General features: G+C 44.9%; 1 long non-coding RNA gene across 2 annotated transcripts in view; it reads left to right on the top strand.

Annotated features, from left to right (window-relative positions):
* Positions 1-26,310, top strand: part of LOC133076919 (uncharacterized) — a 94,198-nt gene that overhangs the window by 48,974 nt on the left and 18,914 nt on the right. The window contains exons 6-7 of one of the 2 annotated variants that reach the window (XR_009697642.1): positions 2,914-3,038; positions 9,648-10,048. This is a non-coding gene — a long non-coding RNA (uncharacterized LOC133076919). Of the gene's footprint in view, positions 1-2,913; positions 3,039-9,647; positions 10,049-26,310 lie in introns of those variants that run through there. The other variant, XR_009697643.1, reaches the window with a different exon arrangement.

Here is a 26,310-nt window from a genome sequence, read left to right as displayed (position 1 = left end):
TTTGCTCTTAGACCCATTGTCACCCTTTTCCCCTGCTCTGTATCTCCAGGAATTACCTTTCCCAGGCCACCCTGTCTTCTGACCTCTCCCTCCTCCAGGCAAGGAGACTACAGGGTGGTGGAGGCCTTTCTCCCTGTTCCCATCTGCCTTGTGTGGGCTCTCCACATCCAGCTAGTTCTTCTCTGTGGTGTTAATTCTCCTGCCCCACCATGGTCCTAGCTCCTGCTAGGGACCCTGATGCCTGGGCTCTGTACAACTACCACCTTCCTTTGACCTGCTAGCAGCCAATCTCAGGATGATCTCTTTATTCTGTCTGGCTCCTCTTAGCTCTTCCATCCCCTGTGGAATCAACCCCCTGCCTTGAATTCTGTCTATGTGAAAGACCTGGAGTGGTTTTGTTTCATGACCCGTCCATGTAGCTACAACATGATATTTATATCTAACTTTGACAGCATTCCTGGGAGGAGGCAATACTATTATCTCCATTTACAGACAAGGAAATTGAGGCTCGAAAGAGGCAAATGATGTGGCCAGCCTCATATAGTCCATAAATGGGAGCTCTGGGGCTCAAATCCAGCACTCTCCAGATGACAGGTGACTCTGATTGAGTGCATTCCAGTGTCAGGCCTTGGGACCTGAGGGTGCCTATATGCACCATCCCTTGTGGCCCTCACAGCCTCCCCGGTTACAGATGAGCACCCAGAGTTCAGAGACATTAGCTCGCCAAAGGTGCAAAGCTAGTAAGCAGCAGAGAAGAGATTCAAACCAGATCTTTTCTGACTCCAAGCTTGTTCTTTCTACTCCTACAAGCTCTTCCGAAAAGTTAGTGTGTATCACAGCTGCAGTGGTGTGGCGTGGTTGAGATATAAATTCCTAGTCCCCACCCCCAGAAATTCCAGTTCAGTAGGTTTGAGAAGGGGCTCAGGAACAGGCACTTTGCACATCTGCCCTAAGTGATGCCGAGGCAGAGGGTGTGGGAACCGCATGGGGCCAACCTCAACCTCCATGCCTCCCCCCACCCACCTGTGACACCCAGGTAGCCTCTGCATCCTCTCCCCACCTGCCTCAGTTTCCTTGTCTGTAAAGTGAAAGGTTGGACTGGATAATCTCCAAGGTGATCCTAGGTCTCTGCTGAGTCCCTTATGCTTCCAAGGGGACCGCTGCTGTGCCACTGAGCCCTCCAAGGGCACAGCTGAGGGCTGGGGGTCTGGGGTTTCTCACGGATCCCCCAGGCTGCGAGATCCTACAGGAACCCTGTGGCTTAAGAGTAAAGGAAAGCCCTGTTTATCGGTTTGCAGTAGTTGGCAAACTGGCATTTAAAAAAGGAAGTGAATTGTGGGGTGCGGGTTTTAATTCAGGGAGATATTTGAAGAACTCAGTGTTTGCTCTGAGAGGTCATTAAATAAGTTTTGTTCCCACACTCTCTGGAAAAATGATGCTTCATTAAAATGGCAACATGAGGTGTAGAGAAAACGGTGAAATTGGGAACCCTGAAAAGACACATTCACTAGGTTCCACTTAAAATGTAAAAGGAGTGTAAAGAAAACAAATGGACATTTTCTTGAGGCAGCTGAGCGATACAAAACACAGGCATCTTTGTCTCCTTCTTGAAAACTTCCACAATGGGTTCTCCTTTCTTCCTCTTGACTAATCTCTACTTCTAAGAGGTGTTGAGTTTCCGCCAAACTTTCTGCTCCGCTCGCGTCAAAGGCTGCCGTGTCGTGAATAGTCAGCTCTCACCTACCGATCCTCTTACTCACTCCTGCCCAGCGCACTTAGGTCATTGCCCATAATTAGGTCACAGACAGAATTTCCAGGCGGGGTCCGGGAGCATCAGTCACAGGGATGAAGGGGAGGTCGGTGCGTGGGAACCGCGGGAGGAGCCGGGCGCAGAGCGCGCAGTGGTCCCTACGACCCAGTCGCCGCAGATCTGCCCGCGCGACGCTGCGATGCTGCCTCGGTTCCCCTCCGGCCACATCTGTGCTCGACAAACAGGTCGTGTCCGTTTCCACCCAGACTCAGAGGTGCAGAATACCCCATGGGGGGAGGCAGGCGAAGTTTCTGTTTCTGCTGTCTCATGACCTCTCTACCTGGTTCCAAATGCGTCTGGCTTCCAGGTTGGGGTTTTCTTTGTACCGTTAGAGGTTCTGCGCTTGGGGGTGGGGATGGAGTTGGGGGTTGGCGTGTTTAACAACTAATGGTACGAGGGAGACTTGGCTTCTGCTTTGGTCCCCGCTGCTTTCTCCTTAAAGCCCTGATTTCTCGTGTTTCATTGTTTCATCCATAACATGAAGGTGATGGTTCAGAATTATTAGCTAATAATGAATAAGACCGAGGTCAGAACACTTTGAAAATACAAAGTAACTTTAAGTATGACATCCTCGGTTGCTATTTACTAATATCCTCTACCGGCGTCTGGGGTCTTGTTGGTGCAAGTGCCTCAGGCGACCTCTTCCCGCCGAAAGCTGGTTCCTGCTCCCTGACGCTTCAGAAAGCGCTGGGGCCTGCGAAACTGTGAGTTCAGTGCCAGCCTAAGTCTGGTCGGTTTTGATGCCTGTATACTGTGTGCCTGTTCTCTGGGACCACCTCTCAACACCACCTTGCCCAGCAGCTGAGTGCCCTGCTGTGCATAGGGCAGGAGGAGGGCTGGACTCCAGCTCAGGGCGAGGGCCTGCTCCCAGGGGCTGTGTGCCGCTGCGCCTGGGGCACTTCCAGATCCTGCAGCGCAGAGAGGTTTTCCTGGGGGAAGGCAGGGCACTTTGACACAAGAGAAAGCAAGTGGCCCAAACCTAGTGAAGTCTAAAGCAGCATCAGGTCTATGCTGTCCCCTGGTGGTCATATATGGTACTACAGTCAGCTCTCGGAGTCGCTGTGAAGTTACAATTAACTCTTCTATCTTTTTCTATCCTACAGTATGGAAGTCCAGAGACTTCAGGAGTCAGTCAAGATAGCCTAAGGGCAATGAAAGCATAGATCTAAATCTTCTCATGGGCCTGAAGACAGAACTTTTACTGTAGGAGCCATTTAGTCTTTACCTGGTAAGTTGTATAAACTAGTAAACAAGGCCAGAATAAAAATGACGCATTTAATGGATTTAAATTGGTTTAGACGGTTATAATTAAAATTATATTATTTAGTCTATTTTGGCTTTTACCAAGTTTGTTTTCGAGTTCCATCTCATTTTTCCGGTTTTACAATAGTTTGGGGGGAAGAGAACGATATAGTTTTAATCCCTGTTTCACTGATATGGAAACAGAGACAGGGGCCTAAAGTCTCTGCAGAGTCAGGGTTACAGGTCTCTGGGTCCCAAATCAGAAGTCATATGTGGGACAGGGTGACCAGGGGCAGACCTGGAGAGCTTTCCTCTTGGATTCATGGCCTCACGCCCTCCACTTCTGCACATTCCTGTCACTCGCACTAGGAGTGTTTCTAGTCAGCTGTGTACGCTATGTTAGGCATTTCAAATATGTTTCTGGAAGTTGTCAGGGCTGTTCTCTGTGAGGCCTGAAGGCAAAATGCAATGTTTGTAGTAAATAAGTACTAAAATTATACCAGCTATTGAGAGGATGGATTATTTCCAGGTTGCTTAGCCATATTGGCTGAGTGTTGAATTCAGCAGTGGTGCCAACATATTATACACAAGAATTTTGTATTCCTGGGCTCTGAGAATCACACTGAAGGTGATGGTGCACAGTCTTCTGGGCAGGATATCAAGGTGTGGTCAGCAGGGTTCAAGAAGTTTATGGAGATGCAACAGAAGGTTCTGGAAACTTTGCTGGAATGGCACTTCCCTTGGACTAGTTCCTGGAGACTGATATAGAGGAGATGGGCAGCATCAGAAGCTAGACTTACAGTGTTTTACAAACCGTGGGCTCCAAGGAATGTTTGTTCCTGGAATCCAAGCCACCTCTATATGGGATTCTCTCTTCCCATCTCTCTAAGTCTCTGTTATGGGCTGAAATGCGTTCCTCCAAAATTCCTACGTTGAAGTCCTAACCCCGGTATCTGAGAATGTGACTTTATTTGGAGACAGGGCCTTTAAAGAGGTAATTAAGTTTAAACGAGGTCATTAGGGTGGGCCCTCATCCAGTATGACTGCTGTCCTTATAAGAAGAGGAAATTAGGACACAGACATGTACAGAGGGAAGACCATGTGAGGACACATGGAGAAAATGGCCAAGCAAGCCCAAGGAGAAAGGCTTATGCACAAACCTACCCTGCTGACACCTTGATTTCAGACGTCCAGCATCCACAACTGTGAGGAAATAAATGAATGTTGTCTAAGACAGCCGGTCCATGGTACTCTGTTACGGCAGCCCGAGCAGCTAAAACAGTCTCCTTTTGGATTTAGGGAGCATGTCTGGAGGGCCCATCCACTCAGAATCAATACCAAGTGAAAACCATCAAAGCCACTCTGTAAGGAACTAAAACATCTTGAAAAACAGGAAAGTGACTTGTGAAATAACATCTGGTTTGAATGGCATCCAGTCTCTTTTACTAGAAAAGATATACTAGCATGATTTCTGGAGAAAAGCCCAAATACATGCCCCAAATATGTACACCACAGTAAGGATTGAATATAAATCTTTTTTCCCCTGGCTCGATGGTGTCCTCTGGAAGGAATCCAAATAGTATGAAAAATGTCTTCAAGTCTTAGTGAATCATGCAGCCAAGTTTTATGGAATCAAGCTACAAAGCTATCAATTACTACAAGAAAAAAATATTTGCCTACGTCACCCTTAATTTTTCTTTAAGCTGCTCTGAAATATCTGGTGTTTAGCTTATAGGTTACATTATTTGATGAAACTCTACAAAAGATTTAGTAAAAAAAAAAAAAAGGAACCTAAGCACCCAAGACTTGGAATCCAGCAAATGCAGCTATTCTGCTTGGTTTCATCAATGGTGGCCACGAGGTTGATGTTGGTGATGAGATAATTTTTACTGAGTGTTTCTCATGGCAAAGGCACTAAATTAAGTGCTTGAAATAGGTCACTTAGCTTTCACGGAAACACTAGTAGATAAGATGCAGTGTAAGGTAGCTGTTCAGTCTTGGTCCCCGCTACTACTCAGACTTGTGATCTTGAGCAAATTACTTTACTCTCTGTGACTCAGCCTTCTCATTTCAAAAGTTTGTTGTTAATGCACAAAGTGCTTGCAGTAGCCCCTGGCACAGGGTAAGGTTTCAGTAAGTGTAGGCTGCCAGTGTTTTTCTTTCTTCCTTTTTTAAAAAAAATTTTATTTTTGGCTGTGTTGGGTCTTCGTTGCTGCGTGTGGGCTTTCTCTAGTTGCAGCGAGTGAGGGCTACTCTTCATTGAGGTGTGTGGGCTTCTCATTGCGGTGGCTTCTCTTGTTGCACAGCACGGGCTCTAGGCGCGTGGGCTTCAGTAGTTGTGGCACATCGGCTTCAGCAGTTGTGGCTCGCGGGCTTTAGAGCACAGGCTCAGTAGTTGTGGTGCACGGGCTTAGTTGCTCCGTGGCATGTGGAATCTTCCTGGACCAGGGATCGAACCCATGTCCCCTGCATTGGCAGGTGGATTCTTTTTTTAAAAATGATTATTTATTTATTTATTTTTAATTATTTTTATTTTATGGCTGTGTTGGGTCTTCGTTTCTGTGCGAGGGCTTTCTCTAGTTGCGGCGAGCGGGGGCCACTCTTCATCGCAGTGCGCGGGCCTCTCACTATCGCGGCCTCTCTTGTTGCGGAGCACAGGCTCCAGACGTGCAGGCTCAGTAGTTGTGGCTCACGGGCCCAGTTGCTCCGCGGCATGTGGGATCCTCCCAGACCAGGGCTCGAACCCGTGTCCCCTGCATTGGCAGGCAGATTCTCAACCACTGCGCCAACCAGGGAAGCCCCTGGCAGGTGGATTCTTAACCACTGCACCACCAGGGACGTCCTGGTGTTTTTCTTAATGTCCTCAGATGAGGAAGCAAAGGGCAGTAGAGATGTGAGGCACTTTGCTCAGTACCTCGGGTACCATTGTGGAGGGGGAGTCCAGGCAGGCACAATGCTCAGCCTCTCCAGCACCTCCCATTTGGTGATACTGTCCTTTGCAGGTACTTGTGACCTCATTCTTTCTGGGACACACATGAGGGTGATCTTAATATGTGTGGCATGTGCTCCTTTATCCCTAAATACGTCCATGTGCATTTTCTAAAAACAAGGACATTCTCTTAAAGAACCACAGTAAAATGATCAAAATCAGGAAATTAACATTGATTAATAACATCTCATCTATAGACCTTATTTAAAATTTGCCAGCTGTTTTATTTATGTCCTTTATAGGAAAATCAAGTAATTATTTTCTGGTCCAGGATCCAAGCCAGGGTTCCAACTACATTTTATTTAGTTGTTCTGTCTCTTTAGTCTTTTTTTCACCTGGAACAATTCCTCAGCTTTTAAAAAAATTTTTATTTTTTGCTTTCATGACCTTGACACTTTCAGAGCACAGGCTCTTTATTTTGAAGATGGCTCCTCAATTTGAAAACAGATTTATTTTTAATGTGCACTTTCTAGAAACACAGCACATTTACCTAAAGGAATGAGAAAATAGTGGGAATATATGAGCTGTCATAACAGACACCAGGTGGGAATATTTTGAGGTAGGTGGATCTTCTGATAACACTTAAATCAAAATACATTGGTGGATATCTTGGTTGACCCTGGTACAAAAGTAGTTCACTTTTAGTCTTAATAAATCAGTTGCTTCATATGTAAGATTATGGGTTTGATTTCTACGGTCTCTAGTATTCCATCTGGCTCTGGAATTCTTCTCGTACTTTGAAATTGTGATACACTGTTAATGGTGCTATTTACGTGCTTTCTTTACGTGTTCCCACGCTGGCTTCCCCTCGGAGAGGAGTATCCTAGTTAACATCGCTTATCTCCAACCATTCAATTCTCTCTCCCTCTAACCTTTACAATTTTTATTCCATTTTCTTCACATCCTCAAATGCCTTATTTTGACCATGCTTCTGCCACGTGGCTGCTCTTGGAATGTAGAAATGCCTTGGATTCGGATGCTAGGACTCTGATTCCCAGACATTTCCTCCATCGAGGAAACGACCGGCTCCTATGGAACAGCACTGCCCGGGCTGCTGGTGGTTTATTCTTCCCAAGAAATCACTTGCTGTGTATACATACCTGGCAGGAACTGAACCACCTGCTGAATGACAGTGTAGACAAGGGGTGGCCGCAATGCCATTGTTTCCTGGCTGGCGGTTCTCAGGCACACTTTCTAGATGTTAATTCCAAGGGCTCTATTTGCTCCTTTTGGGGTAAAAGAAAGAGGCAAAAGGCCCGTTGGAATGTTAGACTTTGGAAATGAGTCAGAGAATAATGATGCTAAAGAGAGAGATGACATTTTGCTAACAATGACACAGTGAAGGTGTAGAGTTATTGTTGAAATGGGAAAGAATTGGCTGTTTACTTAAAAGGTGGGAAGGAAGGTTGGGAGTCTACATAAAAAGGAAAGTGTGAGTTCCAGGGAGCCATCTGCTTGCTAGTTATGGAACGAATGGAAATAGAACAGTTTGCACATTCCAAAGCACTTTCAGTACCCATGCCTCCATGCACCCATCCACCCGTCTATTTGTTATCTGTTTATTCAGCACTTCCCCGCTTCCATCCTAGGCCCCAAGGATGCAGAGGTAGAAAAAGGAAAACCTCAGTCCATTCAGTGGGGCAGGCATCGCAAAGGGTAATTACAGTGTGGTGTGGTAGGAGCCGTAAAGGGGCCATTGATGGGATGTTGGGGGCATAGAAGAAGGACTAAGTCAGGAAATGTCTATGGAGTAGGAACATTTCATTAGGATCTTGCAGTATGTGTAGGAGTTTGCTGTGTAGATGAGAGGAAAGATTGCACTTCAGGTACATGCAAGGCCTGGAGTTACAAACAAAAAGGAAGTGATCTTGTGAGGTCGGGGGAGGCAAAGCCCTTGGCTTCGACTGGCTCTGTGGGTACTTACAGCCAAGCAGCATCTGATTAGGGAGAATCAGCCCAGCTAAAGTCAGGCGGGGGAGACACTAACTTAAACCCCCTCGCCGTGCCCTCCTGGGCCTTCCTGAACCTTCCTCCTTTGGTCTGTTGGAGGGAAGGGGCTCTGAAGGTATTTGTTTAATGAAAGAGAAAAATGAATAACAGTTTAAGAGAGTTGTTCTCACCCAGGGCTGCACTCCGGAATCTCCTTGGGAAGTTTTTGAGATTTACGTGGTCAGACCTTTGTCCAGAAGCTTCGACTCAGAGGCCTGGGTGGGCCCAGCGCTGACCCCCTTGACAGAGCTTCTGAGGTGCGTCCTTGGTAGAGACCATCTGCTATATGTGTTTCCTCTACCAGGAGTATCTGCCTGCGGGGGGGAAGGATACTGGGTGCCCTACGTCCCTCTCGGAAGATAGGCCCTGCGGAACCTCTCGGAGCAAACACGTTATGTCTCCCCTGTGCTGGGTGTAAACTCTAACGATAGGTCCGCCACCCCCTTCCCACCAAGTGCGGCTCAATCCCAGGAAATACTTTCAAGTAAGATTTTCTAATCTCCTCTAGGGTCTCAGACTCCATCTACATCATACTTTCTGTTAATTTTTATAATCTGGTTTTATCATCAAGTTGGAGGCTGAGAAGAGACACATCCAGGGCTTCTGGGTTCTGGGTCTGCTCCATTTCGTGACCGAATGCTGATTCCATGGGGTGTTCACGCTGTAAAAATTCAGCGTGCTGCTCACTTACCATGTGTGTACTTTTCAGTCAACATGTGATATATTATTTTTTCCAGTTACTTTTTTTTAAATTGAAGAATAGGTGATTAACAAAGTTGTGTTAGTTTCAGGTGTACAGCAAAGTGATTCAGTTATATATATATATATATATATATATATATATATATATATATATATATTCAGCTTTATATATATGTATATTTCAGATTCTTTTCCATCATGGGTATTACAAGATACTGAATATAGTTCCCTGTGCTGTACAGTAGGTCCTTGTTGTCTATTTTATATATAGTAGTGTGTATCTGTTAATCCCAAATTCCTAACTTATTCCCCCCCCCTTGCCCTTTGGTAACTATAAGTTCATTCTCTGTGGGTCCGTTTCTGCTTTGTAAATAAGTTCATTTGTATCATTTTTTTTGATTCCACATATAAGTGAGACCATATAATATTTGTCTTTCTCTGTCTGACTTACTTCACTTAGTACGATCATCTCTAGGTCCATCCATGTTGCTGTAAATGGCATTCTTTCAATAAGTGAATCATTTTAGAGTTGAAGTCGTAATGAATGCAGAGCCCGTGTTCCCCTTGGCCAAACCCCTCACGGTGGGCATATTCCCAGGACGGCCCCGGGCGGCTCTGTGCTTTGGCAAGGATGTACCTCGGGCTCCAGCCAGCGGCACAGTCCCCCATGTGTGGAAGGCTCCACGGGCTGTGGGAAGGGCAGACTTGGATTTCCTGACTTTTGTCCATTGATGGTCTCACTCAGAGAGTTGCATTAACTTGGTTTTGTAGGCTGAATGAAACCATTGGCAACTTTCTGATTTGTTTTTTCAGCCCCAGTAGAGGCTGGTAACTAAGCCAGGAATTCCCAAACTTTCCCAGGCCAGCGCGGAGACACACTGGGACGTCTTTTTCTTCTCCCCCGTCCATCTGCAGGCCAAGTGCGCATCGGTCAAAGGCAAACTCTGAATTGAGCTTTGTGCCAGTCTCTGGAAAGACACCCAAGAGCGTGTGATGGGGAAAGTGACAGCGGCGGTGGCAGCGACATCTGCAGTGCCAGCCCCGTCCCTATCTGCCACAGAACGCGTGTGGGCAGGCTTTATGAGAACAATCCACCCGCCAGAGAATGGGGCTTTTGACATCAGCTGAGGCCCGGGCTGCCTTACAATGAGAGGCCTGTTGGTGAAAGGGAGACTGTTTAATGAACTGAGAATCAGAGGCCAGCTCTGGCCATCTGGACTGAGCATCTTTGGAGCAACTCTTCACTGTAAATGGCTACACTGAAGCACGTTGCCTTTCCACGAAAGCAATTGCAACAGTACATTCATATTTCAAAATCGTGCACAGTAAATTCATATTTCAAAATCGTGAACTTTTAGATATTTGTGTGTGTGCATGTGTTGGAAAGCATTGTATAAAGGTTAGATATTACCACCTTAATTAGCACGGAAGCCTGAAAAAGCATCCCACTTTTGGTTCTGAGGTCAGTAATGATAATGGCTTTTTCCTGACACCGGGTAGCCATGTCCTGTCAAGAATGTGAAAACACTCTCTGAAAATGAAATCCATTAAAGCCCTAATGATCAGGTGAGGAAGGCAGGTGATCACGATTGTCACCACTTGGCTGGCAAAACACTGAGACCCAGGGCGGATGATGACTCACGACCAAGGTCGAGTGGCAGGTGGGAGGTGGAGCTGATAGCTAATTGTGTCCTCCAGCCCCTGGCGCTGGGGAAGGACATGCAAAGCTGGGGCTGACTTTTCCTGGCAGGCTCGCTCTTCGCAGCCGGAATGCAGGTGGCACTGTTGTGATTCCTGGCGTAACCTTCAATGCGTCAATGAGCATGTTGGCTGGCGCCAGGCCCCAGCTGAGTGTCACAGTGCAAGACCCGGGCTTAAGCGGTGCATGCCGAGGTTCTCCTAGCAGCGTCTCATTTATTAGCTGTGTTGGAAAGAAATCCCTCACAGCTAACCGGGTACCTCTGGATTTTAACAGCTGTGGTTTATAAGGGATTGGGGAGAGGGTTGTTTTCAAAGTGCCTTTCAGAAAGTATCACCTTAGAGGGGAGTTTCCCTTCTGATCCAGGAGGACGACTGGCACCAGTTCTCTGCTCAGAAAACCAAGCCTGCAAGAAATATCAGGTTCTATTTTCTTACAACCCATTTTAGCAAGCGTGCCTTCACACCACCTTCCTGTCTCTTCCCCTTTGTTGGCAACAGTCCCGATTGGAAGGGTTTTAAGTCCAACGTGTCTTTGAAGGTGCCCCGCACAGACTGCGTGGCTGGGGGCTGGCAGTCTTGGTTGGATCGGGGGACCTCGAGGGTCCCTTCCAGTCTGAGATGTTATGACTTCAGAACGAATGCGTCTCTACTCCCAACATGAAACGGGAATAACTACCAATTACCGAGTACTTTCCGTGTTCCAGCCCTGTGCTGAGATCTGAACGTGTTACTCTGAATTCTAACAAAATTGTTGTGAATATCACCCCCAGTTCACAGATGAAGAAACTGAGGTTTAGAGAAATTAAAAGCCTGTCTGATAACACAGGTTTAAGATTTCGTAAGTGACGGTTCCCTGGAAGTTGATTCCAGACCAGGCTAATGCCGTGCTCTAAACCCACAACTTAACCAGGACGAACTTTAGTCGCCTTGTGGTTCCCTCTTGTCAGATGAGCTCAGATCTCCAGCTCTCAGGGTAGCTGGTGGTAGTCTCTTGCCAGACTCCGTGTTGAAATCAGAAAGGAAAACCCCAGACAAAGGCTGCGGAGGTCCTGGTGCACGAAAACTCCTCTCAGCTTCCCATCCTCCTGCCAATCAGAGATTCTCTAACTGTAAATACAAATGCCCTTGAAGAGATAACGCATTAATTGTCACCCATTAACACTATTGTGTAAATTAGTGTAATTTAGCAAATGCTCAGAAGGAAGAAACTCAAGGTCTGTAGGTCCAGATTAATTCCACCATGGGCACCAGCACTGGGGAACTCTGAGACATCTGTTCAATAAAGATTTGTTGACTTAATGCCCAGTTTTGCTTTCCAGTGGGTCGAAAGCATAATATTTATTAGAAGGAATGCTTAAAATTCTGACCTGTCTGTATGGAGAACACGTATAATAAACTACAATTTACTTTAAAAATATGGTCTGAGAAGTCAGATTTATTATACATATAAATATACTTTTTTCCACAAAAGGAGATATCTATATCTATATATCTTCATCTATATTACATATAGACATCTATATCTGTCTCTTTCTCTCTCTGTATATATTTGCTTCTTGTGAAAAGATTATCCCTACCATCTGATCCCAAGGGAATATTATTTCTCATCCAGTCTGTGACTAACTGTATTATGAAGTAATGCTTCCTGTCTTTTGAGTGGGGTACAGGTCCAGTAGCAGTCTACCCGGACTACTTTTAGCTGTAAATGTTTTGTGACATCAAAAGTCACTTCTCTTCCACAATTAGCTCTAGAGGTTTTATGCAAATAATTAAAACTTCTTTGTCATAAAGGAGATGATAATAATAGCCAAGTGACCTTAAGCCGTGTGAAATAGGCAAGTACAATCTAACACTCATGGTGAAAAAGACAATATTTTAGAATAATTCAAGCTTTGCAGTTTGTTTTAACTTTGTAATGAAAATGAACTCAAAAGTTAAAAAAAAAAGAAAATGGCTTTATTAGATGTCAGGGTGTTGAGACACAAAGTATACAAGCAGATACGGCAAGAATATAGCTTCATCTCATCACTCAGTGCTCATTAAAAAATCAATACCAAGCTCAGATTTCCTCCATGAAGCTAATATTTTTTTCAGATTTTATGAGGATTTTTTCAACTTTGATGTTTTCCGAAATGCACTGCAGGCTCCGCTGGAAGTTGTCTGATGACGCTGAGTGAGGAGGATGGCAGCCTGCCTCCTGCTGGCTGCCAGGAAGATGAGGTTGGTCTGAGCTGGGTCAGGGGCCTGCTGACAGTGTGTCCCATGCGGCCCCACGACACCCGTCGGCAAGGGTGTCTCTGAGGCTCTGCAAATCTTGTAAAATGAACAAAAACCCCTGACTCTGATATAGATCTTTCTCGCTGACATTTTTTTTTAATAAATTTATTTATTCATTTATTTAATTTTTGGCTGCATTGGGTCTTCGCTGCTGCACGCGGGCTTTCTCTAGTTGCAGTGAGCGGGGGCTACTCTTTGTTGCGGGGCACAGGCTTCTCATTGCGGTGGCTTCTCTTGTTGCAGAGCACAGGCTCTAGGCGTGCAGGCTTCAGTAGTTGTGGCACATGGGCTTCAGTAGTTGTGGCTCGCGGGCTCTAGAGCGCAGGCTCAGTAGTTGTGGCACATGGGCTTAGTTGCTCCGCGGCATGTGGGATCTTCCCGGACCAGGGCTCGAACCCGTGTCCCCTGCATTGGCAGGTGGATTCTTAACCACTGCGCCACCAGGGAAGCCCTTGCTGACATTTTAACATTTGAAAGATGTCATGAAAATTTCAGATGGCTACGTAGAGAGGCAAGATCGATTCCACTTTTAATGCCTATGAGTAGTTCTTTCTCTTTTTTTTTTTCAACAAGAAAAGGGAGCATGGCAAAACTATTTTGGAAAATATGAGCAGTGGAAGTACCTCGTTGGATGGGGATGCAGGAAGGAAGGGTGCGGCGAGTGGGGCCGCCAGGGCTGCGCGGCACACTTCCCCGCCTGGTGCTGTGTGTTCTGAAGTCAGCATCCTTCAGCAGGGCTCGGTGGCGCTCGGCTCTTTAGGGGTACATGCGCTCCAAGGCTACTGCTGGTGGAAGGCTACTCTGCATCTCTGAGTTTTTCTAGAACGATTGCTCGTCCCTTCTCCTTTATATAATTTGACTCCTGGCTGCTTTTCTGATCAGTGGTATTGCCTCAATATACTGACAGGGGAAAACATTGGTGAAGTCAATCCATCGGTCAATCAAGCAGTCGATTTTGAGGTCATGTAATGAAACATCTGGTGCAAGAGAGTCTGGCTAAAATAGGATTTCGAAGGGATAATAATGGAAATTTAATCACGAATCTATGTATTTTCAACACTGACATTTCACACGAACATTGGTTGTAAACCTCCAGCGTCACAATGTTTTTGTCTTATTACATCTCATTAATTATCATGTTAAAATAATAGTGTAAGTCTTCCAAAATTCTTTTGGAGCTGGCTGGATAAGTAAGATAAGTAAATCCTAAATTAGTGAAAGAATATGCATTTCTGTTTGAAGTTAGGTCACATCCAACTGAAGAAGCCCTAAATTACTCCCCGTCTCAACTCTAATTACGACTTCTTTCCTTCACTCCTTGTTTTTGTCGAGTCATTGTTCTCCTAGTCACTCAGGCACAATGTTTGGGGACCCATCATTTATTCATCTCTTTGTTTTCCTGACCAGCAAATATTTATTAACACTAAACTTTAGGCTCTGGCACCTGTCTTCCCAGGTTCTAGACTCAGACTACAACAGCGAAAAAAACTGATAAAAAATCTCTGCCTTCTTGTAGCTTATAGATTGGTAGTTTAGAAAGTCAATAACTATGATAAATACATTTTAAATTGGGTAGTGATATATCTTCGCATCGCCTGCTCTGCTTCTGGGTGTCTGTGTCTTCTCTTCTGTCTCTTATAAGGACACTTGGCATTGAATTTAGGGTCCGCCCAGGTTATCCAAGATGACCTCATCTCAAGATCCACGATTTAATTCCATCTGCAAAGACCCTTTTCCCAAACAAGGGCACAATCACAGATTCCCGAGATTAGGATGTACATATATCTTTTTTGGGGCCAGCGTTCAACTCCCTACAGGGGAGAACAAGGAGAGCTGTTTTTTTCAGTTTTAAACTGGAGGGCCTTTCTGTTAAGGTGGCGTTTGAATAAAGACCTGTAAGAGGCAGGGGAGGGAAGCACGCGGACTCTGGAGCTGAGAGCCCAGGAAGCGGGAGGGGTTGTGAGGGCCTTGCATGCGTTGTAAAGGCCAGAGAGCGGACAGAAGGGGCGAAGGCAGAGACAAGGAGAGCGGGTCAGGCCCATCAGGAAGCCAGGAGCGGGCGGTGGCCCGAACCCCCGTGGCTGCTGCAGGCGTGGTGAGAGGTGGCTGGGCTCTGGCCGTGTTTTAACGATGCTGCCGACAGGATTTGCTTGCGGATCAGATTGTGGGTGAGAGGAAGAGGAGTCACTCCACGTTTTTGGCCTGAGTTACTGGAAAAAATAAAGTTGATATTTACGAGATGCAAAAGACCTGGCGTGTCAGAGACCTAGTCCTGGGTGCTCGGTTGTGAGCTAGGGGTTTTGGGCTGGAGTCGGCTTCTGGTCACCTGGATTCAGGTGGTGCTTACACAGTGGGGCACACAGTCTGGGACAGGCGGGGTCTGCGCTGGAGAGTCAAATCTGGGACCTAGAGCATAGAGAGGAGACTGGGGGAAACCTGCCAGCGTGGGAAGGAAAGAGAAGTGGTCCAGGGGCTGGGCCTGGCTCATTCCAACGCTTAGAGGTCCAGGAAATGAGGAACCGAAGGCGTTTGAGAAGGAGAAGAGGTGGGGGGAGGTCAGGCAGCATGAGGCTGCAAGTCCAGTAGAGGAAGTTTCCACTTGCTCAGCTGCATCCTTCAATGTGGTTATTTCTCCCCTTCCATCATTTCTTATTACGCCCTGTTCTTCCCATTTGCGTTGTCTTCCTCATTTCATCACCTCACATTGGGGTGACAGTCCTAGCACCAGTTTGAGGCACAAAAAGTGGGATTTCAGAGCCCATTCCATCCGTCACAGGTGTACTGGTCTCTCCCTGGCTCATACCCATGGCTGTACGATGGGGCAGGGGGCCCTTTGACCAGCTGATGGAGAGAAGAAAGGCCAAGCTTAGTTCACGCTGGGTCAGCCTGGAATGCGATGCAGGCTAAGACTGGACCACGGCTGTACTCCGGCCCCGTGCAGGGGGGCCCTAAAGGACAGAGGGCAGGGGACATCCGAGGGGCGGGGAGTTGGATGGTCCATCTAATCACCCTCTTAGTGTGTAAGGGGAACGGCCAAGGCACGTGGATTCCCAAGCAGTGGCCGATGGCCTGGCGGGATGGTCAGAGGCCTGCAAGGAGAAAGCCTGGACCCTCAGGGCAGAGCAGGTCTGGGGAAGAAGCAGGTGGACGGGCACCCAGTGTGAAGGGCTTGGTTCCTCAGGTGAGACCTACAGACAGCATCCACCACTCCCCAAAGCCAACCAGCCTCCCCTTCGGCCTCCCCAGGGCTGGCCACGTGGCCTGAGGATGGAGCAGCCCAGCTGACAGGATTGGAGGCGACGTGGCCCATCAACAGGCCCCCGGTCACCGAGACTACTGGCTGCAAGGGTCCAGCCAAGACGGGCGCACCTGCGCCACAGTCCACCTGCCTCGTATGTCCAGGGCTGCTCCCTTTGCTGCCTCACGGCGTGTTTCCCGAGAGCACGCCCTAAGGAACGCTCTGCAGGCAAATAACTGTCTTTGAGTCGTTCCTGGGGAACCTGGGCTAAGAGAGGGAGGGACGTGGAAGAAAGTGGAAAATAGAAAAAGAGACATGAACATCCGACATGATGTCATTGACTGACACAGAGAATGCTTCCTCCTGTCTGTATCTCTTTGTCTCTGTCTGTAGCCCACACAAGTACATGCAACTTTTATCTTAGAGCACGTTTTTCAAAACATCCACTAGGTGGAGAACTTGCATCAGGTTTGCCACTCAAACAGTCCATAAATGCAGTTGAGGGAGCTGCATTTATGGACTCATTTATTTATTTATTTAACCGTTACTGAGATGAACTGATGGGTGCTAACCGACGAGAGGCATTTATGGCTCTTCTTAGTGGTCTAAGCTTTTCAAATATTATCGGCCCGAAAACATTACCCAGAATTACATTACTCTTGTGATTGACTGTTTGTACGGGACGTTTTTAGGAGAAAAAGATTAACTGGGTAAGGAGAAGCTAAAATTTCTGCATAATCATTTTTGTTGAATGCTGACTCTTGATAAGTTTGTTATGATTTACTCTAAGCTCTTTTAGATTTGCAAGATTTTGTTTGTTTGTTTGTTTGTTGGGTTTTTTTGGATCTCTGGAAGTGAGTATTGATTGAATGATAACTGCAGATTAAGGAAATAATTTTATTCATGAAAAAGCCTCATCCATTGATGTGCTTTTTCCATTTCAATGTTCAAGCACTGGGCAAAGGAATTTCTTTTCATATGCATTGTTATTCTTGCTGATTATTGAGGTCACAGAATGTAGGTTAATAGAATTGAGTATACTGTGCGTTCTTGGTTGTAGCTCGGAGTGGTAGGGATGTGTTCCCGATTCAGCTGCCAGGCATCCCTGTCCCAGGAGCACTGCCCCAGGAATCCTTGTTGCTTCCAGATGACGCTTCTGCATGGGCTTCTAGTACTGTCACCAGGGTTAAGAGCCCTGGACAGCAAGGGTTTCACAGCCCTCAAACTCAGAGTGGTTTTTACAGTTGGACATTCTCAATCCATTTGATGATAGGAAATACTCACTTTGAGCCACCATGGAGTGAAGTATTTTCCTTCTCTTCTCTCCTGCCAAATTCCATTCTTCTCATTAATAGACCTGTATTACAAAAAAATCATGCTCACTTATGATATTTTGGATTTTATCAGGTAACATCTGTGGGAATTTGTTTTCTCTTTGGAATGTAAGCACCTAGATCATACCCATATTTTGCCTCTTGACCTGCAAAGCCTATAGTATTTATTATCTAGCTTTTACAGAAAAAGTGTCCTGACTCCTGCTGTAGAGGGTATGTCCAAAATTATATGTACAATAGTGTCTGAAGCATGTGAATTTTCTTCTGGAGAGAGGGTTCCTGGCTTTGCTTCATCTGAAAGGTGCATGTGAGCACCAAAATGTTAAGAACCACCAGTGACACTGGATGAGGGCCTATCCACTGCCTTTAATAATAATAATGATGATGATGATGATGATAGCTCAAATCATTATGGGGCCAAGGTACAAAGAATGATCAAAATATTACCCATCTGAATTTAAAGGGACCAAGTGTAGGGCTGAGTTGAATTATTAAAAATTTGCAAGCAACTCTTTAGTCATAATCCCAAAGCTTATTATATTTTGCTGGGAATAATGTAGGTGCTTAGTAAGTTATAGTTTGATCAACTTTATGACATAATGTGAAAAACAGGAGTCTCCTTCTTTGTGCACTTGAGAAAAGCACGGTGCTTGGCACTGAATAGGTGTTTAATTTGGGCCCATGAATGACCCACATGAACACAATTAACTGGACATTTCAACTGTCAAAGGCACATAATTAGGGTTTTGCAATCATTTATTCTTATGAATTTGGAGCTAACCTAACCAGGATGGCACCTACAAGGAGTGAGGCTACAAATAGTGTTTTTTGGCATTTCCTACATTTCGTAGGGCCCACTTTGCAGTTTATGTAGTGACTGCAAGACTCTGAGGAATTAATGTCTTTTAGAAAACAGACAGGGGCAGAGAACCTTCTGAGAACCAACGGTGATTCCTTAGAAGGCAAATGCCATAATTTAGTTCCATTCAATTACAATTTCTGGAAGACCGAGTCTTCTAACCTTTTCAGATCCCACCCCTGTGAGTATTCAGAAAGACTAAATGGGTGTTGGTCACACCAAACACATCCTTCCTTTCCGGAGCTGGCTCCAGTTCATCCTTTCTGCAAAGCCGGGGGCAGACATGTGGTCATTACCACTCCCACTCATTGGAAAGAAGCAGGGGCAGAAAGGAAAACAGAGATGAGACCATTGCCTGGAATCAAAGCCAGTATATTCTTGCTCAGCAACCTGGGAAGCGCTGTCTCAAAGGACCGTCCTTTCTTTCCCAACAGGATACGTGGCCTAGTTTATAAAAAGGAGGAGGATTCAGACCCCTTCTCCTTTGATTGAGCTGCTTGTATTGCTGTGAATTCTGGCAAACGTCTCCTAGGGCTTAGCTGAGTGCTTTAAGCACAACATCGCTGACTGTTCCAATTCCGGAAACCCTCCCGAGATTGCATGAAGACAAAGAAGCTGCGGAGAGCCGAAGCCAGTAGCGCCTGACGCTCTGATCTGAGTTCTGCTTCCACAGACCTTCCTAGTCCTCTTGTGCCTGTTGTGGAGAGCAGTCTAGGGAAGGGCAGCTAGAGCAAAAGCTGCAAAAGCTGCAGGATACAGATTTAATTCAATCTAGCAGACATTTACTGAGCACCTCCTGTGTGCCAGACACTGGGCCAGGTTCTGGGGCTAGAAAGATTAATAAGATCTGATTCCAGAACTCAAAGCCGTCACTGTTTGCAGGTGGAGAGGCCCAGCTGCATGCATAATAAAACAGAAGAGCGGGGCAGGGGGAATTCATCACTGAAGGGATGACATGGATGTGTCTTCACTGATGAGGAGATGGAAACAGGTAGAGAAGGGGCAGGTGGGCAGCCTGGGCCGAGGAAACAGCATAAGCAAAGTTAAGAAGGAATCCTAGTCCATGGTGTTTGGGGTGAAAGTTGAAAGGATGTTGTCTCAGAGAGAGGTGGGAGAAAAGGCTAGAAGTGTAGGCTGGGCACAGTTGTTACTGCTGAAGACAGAAAAGCGAAGATAAACAAGTCTCCCCTCCCCCTCCTTGTGAAGCTTACCTTTGGAGGTGAGGACGGATAATAGATATAAAACACAGGCCGATTATTTGGTATGACTATTAGTTTGCTAAAGCTGCCATAACAAGGTACCACAAAGTGGGTGATTTGGACAATAGCCTTTATCGTCTTACAGTCTGGAGGCTGGAAGTCCAAGATCCAGGTGTCTGCAGGGTTGGTTCCTTCTAAGGCTGTGAGGGAGAATCTGTCCCGGCCGCTCCCCTAGCTTCCGGTGTTTGTTGGCCTTTGCAAAAGCTCCATCCTGAACTCTGCCTCCTTTATCACATGGCATCTTCCTGTGTGTGTCTCTGTGTCCAAATTTCCCCTCTTAATAAGGATACCAGCCGTATTGGATGAGGGCCCACCCTAATGACCTCATCTCAACTGGATCATCTGCAAAGACCTTTCTTCTAGAAAAGTTACATTCTCAGGTACTGGGGATTCGGGCTTCAACATTTCTGGGGGGGACATAACACAACCCATATTAGTATGTTAGAGTGTAATAATCTTCTGGAGCCAAAGAAAGCATCATAAGTGTGTTGAGGGGGTCATCTGTGTAGGAGGCAAGGTACGGGGAGGTTTGCAATTTTCAGTAAGGTGGTTCAGGGTATGACTCACTGCAGAGGAGACATTTGAACAAAACCTTGAAGGAGATGAGGGGGTTAGACTCACAGATGTTGGGGGTAGTGTTCTGGGCAGAGGAAAAACCAGTGCAAAGGCACTGAGGTAGAGTGTGACTGGTGAGGCTGGAGCAGAGTGAGGAGAAGACGATAGAAGGAGATGAGGTCAGTGATCATGAGACACGCAGGGTCTTATTGCTGCTGGGAGGACTTCATCCATGGAGCTACTGGGCAGTTCTGTTTTGTTAAAATTTATTTTATTGAAGTATAGTTGATTTAAATGTTATGTTAATTTCTGCTGTACAGTAAAGTGACCCAGTTATACATATACATACACTCTTTTTTATAGTCTTTTCCATTATGGATTACCACAGGATATTGAATATAGTTCCCTGTGCTCTACAGTAGGACCTTGTTCTTTATCCATCCCATATATAATAGTTTGCATCTGCTCATCTATTGGTCAGTTCTGAGCAGAAGAGTAAGATGATCTGACATAAGTTGTAAAAGGTTTGGGGGAATTCCCTGGTGGTCCAGTGGTTAGGGCTCGGCACTTCCACTGCTGGGACCTGGGTTCAATCCTTGGTCGTCAGGGAACTAAGATTCTGCAAGCCGCGTGGCATGGCCAAAAAAAGAAAAGGTTTGGGCGTTGCTGCGTTGAGAATAGTCTGGAAGCAGGGGCCCGGGGAGATGTGGGAAGGTGGGTTAGGAGATGACTGTAAGAGTCCAGGTGAGAGGTGGAGGTTTCTGGGTGAAGGTGGTGAGCAATTTAGATGAATTGACTTTGAGCTACATTTGGCACACGCAGGTGGAGATGGGGATGGAAGCTGAGGCCAGGCTCTGGAGTTCACACTAGCCTAGGCCATCTCATCACTTTCACAGAGATAAGCCTCTCTTTTATGAGGTCATGGACTTATTGTATATACGCAATAGGACACTCCAAGGGTGTCCTTCTGTTTTCTACGGAAATGGCTTAGCTCCTTAAAGGCTTAGCTCCTTAAAGGCTTCTTAAAGGCTTCAGAATGTCTAGTTCTGAAGACTAGACATTCAGTGATAGGGAATCATGTACTGTGGACTCTCTTCTGAACAACAGAGAAAAGACACACAGAGGTAAGTAACCCAATATGATCCAGACATTCTACTTTTGCATCATTTGGGTCTGGTACAATCCAGTGCCTTGACTTTCTTCATTGAGTGGTGGGCTTTGCAGTAGCTGTGCTGTAGGAACCTGCTCTACTAGGCAACCAGGCAAAGACAAGTCAGAGCTGCTTTGGGGTCGACATAACCTCATCCTAATCTACTTCTCCAATTAAATTGTGTGCCAAATTCTCAGTCCCTTTTATCCCTTCCTCTGTCACTGTCCTATTTCAGGCCTGAATTTCCTCTCACCTGGGCTATTGGAATAGTTTCCCCAATGATCTTCCTACTTCTAATCTCTCTGTATTTTCTTCTCAACTGTTCTGACAGTTTTTTTCCAGAATGTGTCTCCTAAAATATAAAACTGATGATAGATGTCACTTCCTGCTCCCTCTTGAAACCCTTGGATGACCTGCGTTGTCTTACGGAAGCCTACATTCTCTGTCCTGGCCCACGAAGCTGTTCCCAGTGCGGCCCCGACCTGCCTTTTTAGCTTCCCCTTCCTCTGCTCTTGACCTCAGATCCCAGACCTGGTCCTCACTGTGCAAGTCTCCTTCCCCCTAACCTGCCCCCGTCTACACCAAGAAGAAAACTTTCATCCACAACAGCAACCATGATCGACTAGTCTGCATTTCCAACTATATCATTCACTCTCATGGAATAATCCAAAGGGCATGGATTTCTAAGTCGGCAAGACCTGGATTACATTCATGGCTTTGAAAATGATCACCTGTGTCACTCTGATCAGCTACACAACCTCTCTGAGACTCAATCTCCTCATCTGTACAATGGAGATAACCATATCCACCCGGCAGGGGTGTGGTCCAGGTGGAGATCACGTTGTTAAAATGACCGCTCAGCACCAGACTTGTAAGAGGTTCTCATTGAGTGATGACTGTTATTAGCAAACACCAGTTTGGAGCTCAGGGGAGAAATCGTCTGGAGTTAGACTTTCAGGAGTCGTGAGCATCTGTGGAAGCTGTGGGCAATTTATAATTTCCCAGGCAGATCGTGTGGAGAAAGAGACAATGACCCAGGACAGAACATGCACCGTTAATTGACATTAGGTTTTAATCTAACGCATACTCACATCTTACCAATTTAAATTCAACTAATTTAGATTTTATGACACTTCAGGCAAAACTGGGTTGGAGCTTACTTCTGTGCTATTTATGAGAAAATTAATAGGGAGAACATGATTCCGAGCTCTAACGTGGGGATGTTTAACCTACTTAAACGACTCAACTGAAGCTCTGTTGGAAGCAGTTTGGCGAGATTAGTTTATGTAGAGACAATGTGTTACTTTACATGATTTAGAGATGTACAATTAGAATGTGGAAGCCAGAAAGGATATTGAGATCATCAGCATATGTCCCTCATTTTAAAGATGAGAAAATAGAGGAATCAAAAAGGTCAACTGACTTGTACAAGAATAAACAACACAGAATAAACAACAAAACTGATGAGAATTCAGGCCAGCTGACTCCTGAATAGTGCTGCTTTGAATATGCTAGGCGTCACCTTTTACATTAAAAGTGATCACTGTTTTTTCCTAGGCCACACCTGGTTAGCCATTATTGCTATTTTTTGTAAATTCTTGATGGTAATTAAGGAAGTGCTATTTATAAATGATCGTGTAATTCAGACTGACACTTGATTCACGCCGGTGTCCCCAGTGAGGTTCTGGAAAGGATGACAGGGCTTTGGCCAGTTTACTTGGGCGGTTGTGAAAGGGAGACCGCACAGCAAGTAAGTTCCTGTTGGCAGGATCACTCTGAGCAGATGTTCTTTATTAAAAAAAAAAAGAATTGGCCTCCAAATACTCAATTTAACTCACTGGTCCTCAATTAGGACCATTGTGAGTTTAAGATTTGTTGTGCACAGTGGATTTTCTGATCCTAAAGTCTGGTGGGCTCAGCAGCTTAGTCTCAGCATTTTATGAACAAGACAGCACTCTCCCCTTGTGATCTGATGGCAGAGAATCTGGTCGACGTATTTTCAGGGTCACATTTTTTAGCCTTTCTCATTGGCTGAAATATGAGCAGGTACACATCCATCTCGTTGGAGGTGTCCCGAGAAAAATTAGCTGACTGAGGAGAATGGTCTTTAACTGGTGGATAGTTTAATGTAGATCATCGTTGGCTGTAAAGTCTTTTTTGTACACCTGAAACTAACACAACATTGTTAATCACCTATACTCCAATATAAAATAAAAAGTTAAAAAAATATACAAATAAACTCTCCTTTTAATAGGCAAGAAAAAAAAATCTTTTGTTTTTTTTTTTGGCCAAGAGTGTAAGGTCCCCAGAGTTACTATTATCTAACTTCTGGAGAATCTGAAAAGAAGGAAATCTAGTGTGATGCATTTTCAAAAGGTCCATGTATTTGTTTGACTTAAAAATTTGTACCCTAGTACCACTGCCTCAGGCTGTCAAGACAAAATAAATCAGTGTGTTAATTACTCGAATAAGATAACAGTAGAAAAATAGCTTCAATTAATGGAACGGAAACAAATGGAAGCCGTATTATTCCACTGCGGAAGATTACAAACTAGGCTGGAATTCAATACAAAAAGAAATCGGTAAAAATGTAAACTTCTTCACTCTGCAAACCACACAACAGTTAACCACTACAGTCCTCTTTCTACTCGGGGACAAAGCAAACTATGACTCACCCTTTAACCTCTGAGATTTCCATGACTCTGTCTTTTTTTCCTCTTCTTCTCCTCTGCCTTCTTCTTGGATTTAATAATTATAATGGGAATAAGAATGCAGATCAGACTTAAATATTAAATTAAATTAAATATTATATATCCTTTATCTTTTTTGGTCAGAAAGATAAAGAACATAGGAAAGACACTGGTATGAACCGTGCTGAACTTGTAGTTTTTATTAACCCACACGGACTCCAGCACGTGGCTGGGTGGTTATGGGACGCGCCAGATGCTCTGTGCCCAGCTGGAAAGCTCCTTGCTTTCTTTCTTTTTAAAATTTTTATACAACTTTTAAAGTTTGCTTTCCACTTAAAGTTATTACAAAATATTGGCTCTGTTCCCCATGTTGTACGATACATCCTTGAGCCTGTCTTACACCCAATAGTTTGTACCTCCCACTCCCCAACCCCTAGAGTGCCCCTCCCCCACCCCCATAACCACTAGTTTGTTCTCTACATCTGTGAGTCTGCTTCTTTTATGTTATACTCACTAGTTTGTTGTAGTTTTTAGAGTCTACATATAAGAGATCTCATACAATATTTATCTTTCTCTGTCTGACTTATTTCCTTAGCATAATACCCTCCAAGTCTATCCATGTTGCTGCAAATGGCAAAGTTTTCATTCTTTTTTATGGCTGAGTAGTATTCCTTTGTATATATGTACCACATCTTCTTTATCCTTTCATCTGTAGATGGACACTTAGGTTGTTTCCCATGTCTTGGCAATTGTAAATAATGCTGCTATGAACGTTGGGGTGTATGTATCTTTCTGAGTTAGTGTTTTTGGCTTTTTTTTGGGATATATATCCAGGAGTAGAACTGCTGGGTCATATGGTAGTTCAAATTTTAGTTTTCTGAGATACCTCTGAACTGTTTTCCATAGTTTGGAGGTATCTCAGAAAACTATGGAATGTAATTGGCTCCACCAATTTACATTCCCACCAACAGTGTACAAGGGTTCTCTTTTCTCCACATCCTCGTCAACATCTGTTATTTGTGTTCTTTTTGATGATAGCCGTTCTGACAGGTGTGAGGTGATATCTCATTGTGGGTTTTTTAATATAAATTTATTTATTTATTTTTGGCTGGGTTGGGTCTTCGTTGCGGTGCACAGGCTTCTCATTGCGGTGGCTTCTCTTGTTGCGGAGCACGGGCTCTAGGTGCACGGGCTTCAGTAGTTGCGGCACACGGGCTTAGTTGCTCCGCGACATGTGGGATCTTCCCGGATCAGGGCTCGAACCCGTGTCCCCTGCATTGGCAGGCGGATTCTTAACCACTGCCCTACCAGGGAAGCCCTCATTGTGGTTTTAATTTGCATTTCCCTGATGATTAGCAATGGTGGAAAGCTCATGATTTCTAACAAGTCCATGTTGCCGTGAATAAAAGAATCTAAGGCCTTCTCACTAAAAGTTTTGGCCCTTTGTAGCAAAGGCAACATCATTGTGTCGTGATGTCAAGTTCTGTTTGGGGCTGTGGCTTTGTCTCCAGTGTCCTATCTTTCCTTTCTTCTCTCTCTCTCTCTATTTCTTCCTTCCTTCCTCTCTGCCTCTCTGGCACATAGTTGGTGCCAAATAAAAACTTGCTAAATGAACGTCAGATGAGCTGTGTTGAGAAAGCTAATTGGACAGGAAAGTCAAGAAAGTTGTTCCAGGAGATGTATCTGAGCTAGGTCTTGAAGGCTGTGCAGAAATTCATCAGATAGAGAAGGATGAAAACAATAATCCAAGTGGGAGTGGAAAACATTGCTTCTTATATAAAGACCCTGGGTTGATTTAGATCATCACTTTGAAGTGATGGCTAACAGTGAAGTAAAAGAAAGGATCATTGTCTAGCTGAGATGGTTTTGAAAATATTTGCTAAAATATTTTGAGGACTTGTGTTGAACAAGTCACCTTGGTGAACTTCATCCTAAAAACAAGTCTGTGATGAATCCTTACTAATTAAAACAGTACCTGGGTATATAGCAAGTGGTTAGGGAGGTTAGGTAACTCACCAAAGGTCACACAGCTAATATGTGGATTTGAACTCAGTTTTCTCTAGTTCAAGAGTCTAAGCCATGCCTTAAATTTATGAGTAAGGAAGAGTAAGGAAAATGCCTTAAGTTTAAGAGTCTAAGACAGTGCTGTCTAATAAAAATATAACGTGAACCATATATGTAATTAATACATTTTTTAGTGGCCACATTAAAAAATAAAAAGAAGCATGTGAGATTATTTTGAATGATACATTTTATTTAACCAAAATATTATCCAAAATATTATCATTTCACCATGTAATCAACATAAAGAAATTACTGATGAGACAATTTACATTCCTCCTCCCATATTGTCTTTAAAATCAGTATATATTTTACATTTAAATTACACCCCAATTTGTTCAATTCATGGCATTTCAAGTGCACTTTGGACACAAGCGACATTGGACAGCGCAGGTCTAAGCCCTAAACACAGTCTCTGAGTCTCGTATGATTTTGGTTGGTAATTGGGTTGTTC

This window comes from Eubalaena glacialis, chromosome 17 (genome assembly GCF_028564815.1).
Source record: "Eubalaena glacialis isolate mEubGla1 chromosome 17, mEubGla1.1.hap2.+ XY, whole genome shotgun sequence".
Classification (NCBI taxonomy): Eukaryota; Metazoa; Chordata; class Mammalia; order Artiodactyla; family Balaenidae; genus Eubalaena; species Eubalaena glacialis.
Note: the sequence above shows the minus strand (reverse complement) of the source record. Positions and strands in the feature narration are given on the sequence as shown.